The sequence below is a fragment of the Tenrec ecaudatus genome, chromosome 2 (assembly GCF_050624435.1).
Source record: "Tenrec ecaudatus isolate mTenEca1 chromosome 2, mTenEca1.hap1, whole genome shotgun sequence".
NCBI lineage: Eukaryota > Metazoa > Chordata > Mammalia > Afrosoricida > Tenrecidae > Tenrec > Tenrec ecaudatus.
This window is the reverse complement of record NC_134531.1, coordinates 198005596-198013830: the sequence shown is the minus strand read 5'-3', so window position 1 is coordinate 198013830 and position 8235 is coordinate 198005596. Positions and strand designations below refer to the sequence as shown.

The following is an 8235-nucleotide window of genomic DNA, read 5'->3' as shown; positions in this document are numbered from 1 at the left end:
GCCCACCGCCCCTCCCAGCCACTCCCGACGGGAAAGCCGGGCCTCAACACCCGCCCCCGCCCCACCCCGACCCCCACCTGCGTTTCCGTACAGGATGGCGCCCTCCGAGGTTCAGGGGTGCCTCGCGGCCCCAACTCAATTCTCCAGCAAGCCTAGAAGGAGTTCTTTTCATGAGCCCGTTTGAATGCAAAACCGAGAGGGATATGTGGCGTTGCGAGTCTCTGGCGAGTAGGAAGGTGCTACAGAGGGAATGAGAGCCCCGTCGGATGCGGCCATCTTGTGTACGGAGCTCTGCCCGCCCGCACGTAACTTCCGGCCTCGCCGAAGAGCGCCCCGTGGCGCGGGACGGCCGCCGGACCGGGAGGGACTCGCCGCCCTCCGGTGTTAGCACGCAAGGTCGTCTTCCAGAAACGACTTTTCCTACGCACGAAGGCGGCGGCACGCCTCCTGGAACTGGCAGGACTCGTCGTCGGCTATGAGGGTCACCTGCCCCTGGAGGCCCGCTCGAGCCGCCTCCTTTCTCACGGCGCAGGCCGCTGCCTCTCCCCGAGCGCAGGCGCGCGGGCCGAAAGTCGTTTGTCCGGGGTCACTAATTACACTCTGAATTGGAAACGTGGTCAGCACGAACTGAAGGCGTACACACAGTGCTCGAAGACGAGGAGTTTCTGTTGGTTGCATGGCCTGTGTGTCGTTACCTGACTGGGTCGCCATTTCTTCCTGTCCCCACGCGAGGACCGAAGTCAGTGATTTCCGAGTTGTAGGTTTTATTTGTACAAAATCCCTAGCTTCCCATAGCCAACTCAAGGTTTGCCCTGAAGGTCGAACGGGCAAAGGAAATGAATCCTTCCTTTGGATCCCGACCCTCTATCCCATGACCCTGAATGAAATCATTGGTTTTTAATTCAGGAGACAAAACTTACTGCCACGGAGTTGATTCCAACTCATTGGATCCCCGGTGGTTTTGGGCGTTCCGCGTTAGGCTGCTAACCACCGGTTTAAACCACCAACTCAAGAAGGAGAAAGATAGGCTTTTTACGCTCCATGGAGGGTTGCCGCCATCCCAGAAACCCACAGGGGCAGTTCTCTGTCCTTTAAGGTCGCTATGAAATTAAGGAATGGAAACCATTGCTTCTGAAGAGTAGGTTTATTTAAAGACACTAATTCGTAAGACTCGATTTTTTTTTTTCAAATTCTAGAACTAACTTTTCTCCCTCTAGTGAGCCAGCAGGGCCCTTTTTCATCCCATCTTAACGACAGCACCGATGAGTAATAAGACCTTAATTTTTAGTACCTTCCTTTTACCTATAAAATGCCATACAAAAACTATAAAAATTATATACACAAGTCATGAACATAATTTGTTTGATCTCTACTAGTCACTTGTTTGGGAGAACTAAAACTTCACAGTAATGACCCTGCTATACTCACCATCTTCTGTTTACCCAAGCCTGAGTTCTCCAGCATTTCTTTGGCACTACCAGGTAACACCTACCATTGTTCTACAGGTGATACATCTCTCTTTCCTTGTTCATCAGTAGTCATGAACTCTGAGTGATAGCCTATATTTTCACACATGGATCTGGTGAGGAAAAAAACATCAATATAAAAAATGCCAAAACTGTAATGTCTTCACTGGCCTGAGACAATATTATTTAATCATACATAAAATATATTATCCCCTAACAGTGTTTCTGATAGACTTATAGACTGTTGTGGGGAGATAGATATAAAAATGGGTAAATCTCTGAGCCTGTTTAACCTCCACTGCCATCAAGTCAACTCCAAATCAGTGAGACCAAGCCTTACTATCATTCGTTCTAAGAAGGATTCTGGTCGAACCTCTTCTAAGACAGACTTCTTTGTTCTGTCAGGCCATGGTATATTCAATATTCCTCACCACCATAATTCAAATGCACCAATTCTTGAGTCTTAATTCAATGTCCAACTTTCACATGCATGTAAGGAAATGTAAAATACCACCACAGCTTTAGAAAGCAAATGTTTTGAGAATGATGATGGCAACATGTACAAATGTGCTTGACACAATGGATGGATGGATGGATAGATTGTGATAGCGGTATGAGTCCCCAATAAAATGATTTTTTTAAGAAACCACAGATTAAGTCAGGCATACTTTAGTCCTCAAAGTAATAGCCTTGCTCTTCAATACTTAAAGTGGTTTTGTGCAGATTTACCCAATGCAATGCGTCCTTTGATGTTTTGACTGCTAAGCATTGATTGTGGATACAGCAAGATGAAATCCTTGACAACTTCAATCTTTCCTCTGTATACTGTGATGTTATTTACTAGTCCAGGCCTTTCTTTACATTGAGTTGTAATCCATATGGAAGGCTACAATCCTTGATCTGCATCAGCAATTATTCAAGTCCTTCTCTTTCAGCAAGCCAGGTTGTATCATTTGTGCATCAAAGGTTGTTAATAATTAGTCCAGCTTTTCTGATTACTTGCCCAGCATACAGATTGAGAGGGCACGATCTTGACATAAACCTTACTTGATCTGAAGCTGTGCAGTATTCTCTTATACTGTTTATATAATAACCTTGATCCATGTACAGGATCCACATACACATTGGCACAATTAAGTGTTCTGGGATTCCCATTATTCTCCAGGATATCCATAGTTTTCTATGATCCAAGCAGTCCAATGGCTGCTTGGTATTCTCTGTTTCCAGCCAAGATCCATCTGATATCAGTAATGCTATCCCTTGTTGGACATCCTCTTCTGAATGCAGCTTGAATTTGTGGCAGCTCCCTGTAAAAGTACTGCTGCAACCCTCGATGAATTTTGTTTGCATGGGGTATTGATATTGTTCTATAATTTCTGCATTTCTGTTGGATTACCTTTCTTTGGAACAGACACAAACATGGATCTCTTCTAGTCAGTTGAGATGTACCTGTCTTCAAAATTTCTTGGCAATCCTCAGGATTGTTCGTCCTGCCTATCTTATATAGATAGACATAGGGTGAAAGGAAGAAAAGAAAAAATATAATAAACCAAAACAGAACAAGAGAAGAAAAAACTAAACAATAGATCGTTCCAGGTCAGTCTGTGGACCTTAATATATGTTTTCTAATCAGTCTGCTGAGGTGCCAAGTCAGAAGTCTATTTTTAGGATTCCTTGGGGACTTGGTTACTTTGCTCCCCTTGCTGCCAAGTTGTACCCCAGCACCATTTATTTAAGAGACTCTTCTTTCCTCACCAAGTGGACTTAGTACCCATATATTAAAAAAATCAGCTGACTATTGATAAGGTTTATTTTTGGATTCCCAATTCTATTCTCATCATCTACATGTTTATTATTATACCACTGTCAGGATGCTTTAATTGTTGTAAATGTATAGTGTATTTTAAAATCCGAAAATGTAATTCCTTCTACTTTGTTTTATTTTTTCAACATTCTTAAAACTATTCAAGGCCATTTACCATTCCAAAAAATTGAACATTAGTTTTCCATTTCTGTGAAGAAGGCTGTTGGACTTTTGATTGAGTTTATGTTGAATCTTTGGTTAGTGTAAATATCTTGACTATCAATTTTGTATAGAAAGGAGAACCATTTGGGTCTATTATTTTTAATATCTATAGCATATTTATGATAAATATCCACATAATTTCTTCCATGACCTAAGTTTCTCTCACTACAGAGTATTTCTATTCCAATTATTATCCCCAGTTGGGATGATTCTATAAGAAAATTTTTTCTCTGTCAAAACAAGTGAAAAATTCTCCCTATATTTCTTTCATGATGTGAGGATCAACTTTTGTGGCCTTTCCAGTTATGATTTTATAATACCCACCAAATGACTGGGTGGGACTATGTGAATTAGATGCTGTGGCCTACCACAGGAATTGGACAGCTTGTTAATAATGCAAATATGAGGCATATGTATGGGAGAGGATGCAAATAAGATGTATGGAACCCTAACCTGGGGATTTGTTAATTTTGCCATTGGCTAAACTTAAAAGACAGTCACTCCCATAGCAGAGATTTGACTACCACTAAGAAGAAAAGATGGAAACAGAGCATATCCTTTGGATCCAGCATTCTGACCTTGGAGCCTCCTAAACCCACAAGACACAGTTGTAACTCCAGAGATAGTGGGAGATGATGGGAAGCAGTGGCAGCAATACAGCAGCAGAGTCAGGAGCATAGCAAAAGATGGTGTGGGCTTCCTGGTCCATGGAGTGAGAGAGCTGAGTCCCTTTTGGCCAAGGCTTGCTGGTAGATTGGGATGCTTCTGGGAAGCGCTAAAGAGCTTTCTAATTCTTTCCTGAACAGAGAAAATGCCATGCCAACCCAAGAAACCTGAGCGTCAGAAAGCTAGAAAGAGTCGTGTCTGTGGGTATGGCTAAGAAGAGACTGTAACGATGTAAGAACTGTATCCCACACCCTTTCAGATTCTGAATTTTAATGTTACTTTCCTAAGTAAACCCCATTAATTGTGAGTATTGCCCGTAAGTTCTGTGTGTCTACTGCAACAAATTACCAAAACCAGTAGAGCAGTAGCCAGTGCCAAAAGACGGATGGCTGGTGTCAGAAATGGCCAAAAGGTTGGAGAGAGGAGGTCAGGTGTCCTTTTCATGGCGTTTTTACAGTTCTCAACTGCTCTTCCCTGCATAGCTGCACATACGAATCTAGCCTTCTTAAATGTGTGCAGCCCTCGTTTACAGGTTCCTTTTTGACAATTGAAGTATTCTTTTTTTTTTTAACCTGGGATAAGATTTATTGATGTACAAATGATTAAAGAAGCAATACATGTAGAAAAAGCATTACATGAACGTCAACATCCATTTATGATACAAAACCATTATTTACAAAATAAAAACCTTCAGCAAATGAGGAATCGGACAGGCCCTCCTGAAGCATATAAAAGGGCAGGATGAAGCCGCCTACTCCTGTAAAGGTCTCAAGTCTCCGAAAGCCAATGGGACAGTGCTACCCTCCCCTATAGGATCACTGAGTCAGAATCAAACCAACGCCAGTGAGTGAGATCCAAACAGTGATTTCAAACCGCATGTATAAACCTGGGAAATACTATGCCGAGCAAAAAAGGCAAATACAAAAGGAGAAATAAGGTATGATTCCCACTTCAGTATCTAGACCGCCGAGAGACAGGAAGATTAGGGTGATGGGGTCTGGGAGTTCTTGATTAATGGCCACAGTTTCGATTTGGGAAGATGACTATTTTGGGAACAAAGAGTGGTGACAGTTGCATGTTTATGCCACGTGAAAGTGGCACATTCTATGTTACGTATATTTTGCGATTAAAAGTCAAACCAATCTAGCAAACATCATACTTAACAATAAAATCTAAGTCAGGAACCAGACAAGGCTGCCCCCATCACCCCTGCTTCAATTCATCCCAGAGCCCAGCACTGTTCACTCTTTCCTAGGTCGGCAAAGGGGCAGGGGATGAAGCCGGGGTGGGAAAGACTGGAAGTCAGATGATCCAGAGAGAACAAGATGGAAGAGAAAGTGCTGAGAGATGGCTGGTGTGATGTTCAAGGCTGGGACTGAGAGCTTCCTCAGTCTGCCAGGCCCCAGGCTGTCAGAGCCAGACACAGGAGCTTGGAGGGAGTGTGGCTAGGAGCTGTTAAGCATGTTACCGGGGCCAGGGATGGATTCCTGGGACCCTAGGTGGGCACCCCACCTCTCTCCCAGAGGGGACAGCTTCCTGTACCTATGGACATCTGCATACACCAGTGTAAAAAAGGGATTGACTTTATTAAATAAACAAAAAGGAACAGGCCAAGGACAGTCCCTCCCCGCCCCGGGCCCCACCCAGACCCACATCCACACATACAAACGGACACACAAAGACACTGAGTAAAAGACCGACAACTCAGGAGGCCGACTGACGAGCAGACGGGAGGCAGCACCCTCCGAGAGTTGGCTCGCACCCAAGGGTGGGCTGAGACCTGGACCAAGGGCAGCCTTTCTGAAGGATTATGTTTGAGCAGCTTGGAGATGAGGTCTTGGGCTCCGGTGGGCACAGAGGGAGGGAACTTCAGGTCCACCTTGATGATCAGACGGTAAGTCTCATTGTGGGAAGCGCTCTCAAAGGGCGGATTTCCCACGAGCAGCTCGTAGCAAAGGATGCCGATGCACCAAAGGTCCACCTTCTCATTGTGCGTGCGCCCTTCTATCATTTCGGGGGGAAGGTAGTCCAGGGTGCCACACATCCTCTTCCTCCTCAAGGAGGGGGCGTGCACCGACCAGCCGAAGTCAGCAATCTTGAGCTCTCCCCGGAGCCCCAAGAGCAGATTCTCGGGCTTGATGTCCCTGTGGATCACCTTCTTCCCTTGGCAGTATAACAAGGCATCTGCCAGCTCCTCCATGATCATGGCTGTTCACTGCTCGTCAAAAGTGCGGCTCTTCTGCAGTTCCTTGTAGAGCTCCCCACGCGCGCGGGGTGTACTCCAGAATCAAGTAGACCCTCCCCCGGTCATAGAAATAGTTGTAGAGACGCAGGATGTTGGGGTGCTGCAGATGGGCCTGGATTTCAATCTCCCTGCGCAGCTGGTGCTCCACGCCCTCTTTCTCTATCTGCGACTTGAAGAGCACCTTGAGCGCCACGATGAACTGGCTTTTCTTCTCCAGGGCCAAGTACACGTTTCCAAACTTGCCCTTGCCCAGCGGCCGGCCGATCTCAAAGTTGTCAATGGTGAAGGACCGCATTAAGAGACTGGGCGTCCCATTGCTATTCTCCGCCGTCTTCTTCTGACCAGGGGCAGCTGTGGGCAGGACATTGGAGCGGCTCATGAGGACAAGCCCAGATGAGGTAGCAGGATCCTTCTGAAAGACTCTCTGGGGCAGGGTGCTCAGGCCAGATTGAGCCGTCTGCCGGCGGCGTAGGGCCAGGGGTAGGCGTTCTCCTTCTGGGCCATCCTTAGAGGGGAGGGGGGCGGGGAGCTAGAGCTAGCCGCACAGCTGCTCGCCCGGCCTCCGCAAACGACCGACAATTGAAGTCTTCTTGTCCCTTCAATTATGTGACATATTTATCACCATCCAAGTTACTCCTCCAAGGAGGCCTAGTGGTGCAGTGGTTAAGTATTGATGGCTAATCAGAAGGTCAGCAGTTCAAGCCTACCAGCAGCTGCTCATGGCATAAAGACATGGCGGTCTGTTTTTGTAAAGGTTACAGCCTTAGAACCTCATGCGATGCTCCTACGATTTCCTATGGGATCAAATCAAACATAATGAGTTTGGTTTGTTTGTTTTTTTACTTCACAAGGAACCCTGCTGGCACAATAAAGTGCTCAGCTGCTAACAAAAAGGCTGGTGGTTCAGGCTCACCCACTGACTGCTTAGGGAAAAATCCAAGTTTGCCCTCCTTGAAGAGGACAGCCTAAAAAAACTTTTGTGGCAGTTCTATTCTGCCACATGGGGTCACAATGAGTGCAAATAAATGATACCTAGCAACAGCAATAGTCACTCCGATAGAAATGCCCAAGTGTGTTAGTGTTCTTTCAAAATGAGATCTGCACAAAGTCCTAACTAGAGCCATTTCTCTGAATTGGAGGACTTTGGAATTATCGTCAGCACCTCCTACAAAGTACAACCTTATCTGTGCATACCTACTTTACAAAAAGATACTGCATTGTGTCTCTCGTATTGTGTTTACAATACTTAAGGACTGTTTCCTCTTTCCCATTTCTCATCTTCATCCTCTCCTGGGTCAAGGCTGTATTAATCTGGTAGGCATGGATGATTCTGCCTTTGTGAATGAGTGCTATTGAAAGTTTTGCCCTATCACCAACCCTCATTGTTTGTGGAAATAGTGTCCAGTCACTATTTAATGTGTGAATTATATGATATTTGGAATGTGTCCAAATAAAATGTGTTTGTTTTAAAAAAAGTTTAGTATGCATGAGTTAGAAATTCATGCATTTTGATCTGAAGTTGACCTCTAATTTTATAATTTCCTTTCTTAGCAGTGTCTTAAATTCTATACCACTGGCTAAATAAACAACACCATCAATAGAATTATCTTATGCTTTATGGGGATAATTTATAATGTTCTCTAACATAAAATGCTAATGCTATCTCAAACATGAACCAGATACATATATAAACCATACATATATGGATGGATTTGAGGCTCACACTTAACTCTAGCCCCACTCTAAGCACAATTACTTCTTTTGACCTAGCCCTGCTTGATGCTCTCCCTCAGGAAGAGATCTTTAAAGATATGGGTGCGACAGCAAAGTGT

General features: G+C 44.9%; 1 pseudogene; it reads right to left on the bottom strand.

Annotated features, from left to right (window-relative positions):
* Positions 1-420: 420 nt before the first annotated feature.
* On the bottom strand, positions 421-6907 carry LOC142440329 (aurora kinase B pseudogene; annotated as a pseudogene).
* Positions 6908-8235: the final 1328 nt, after the last annotated feature.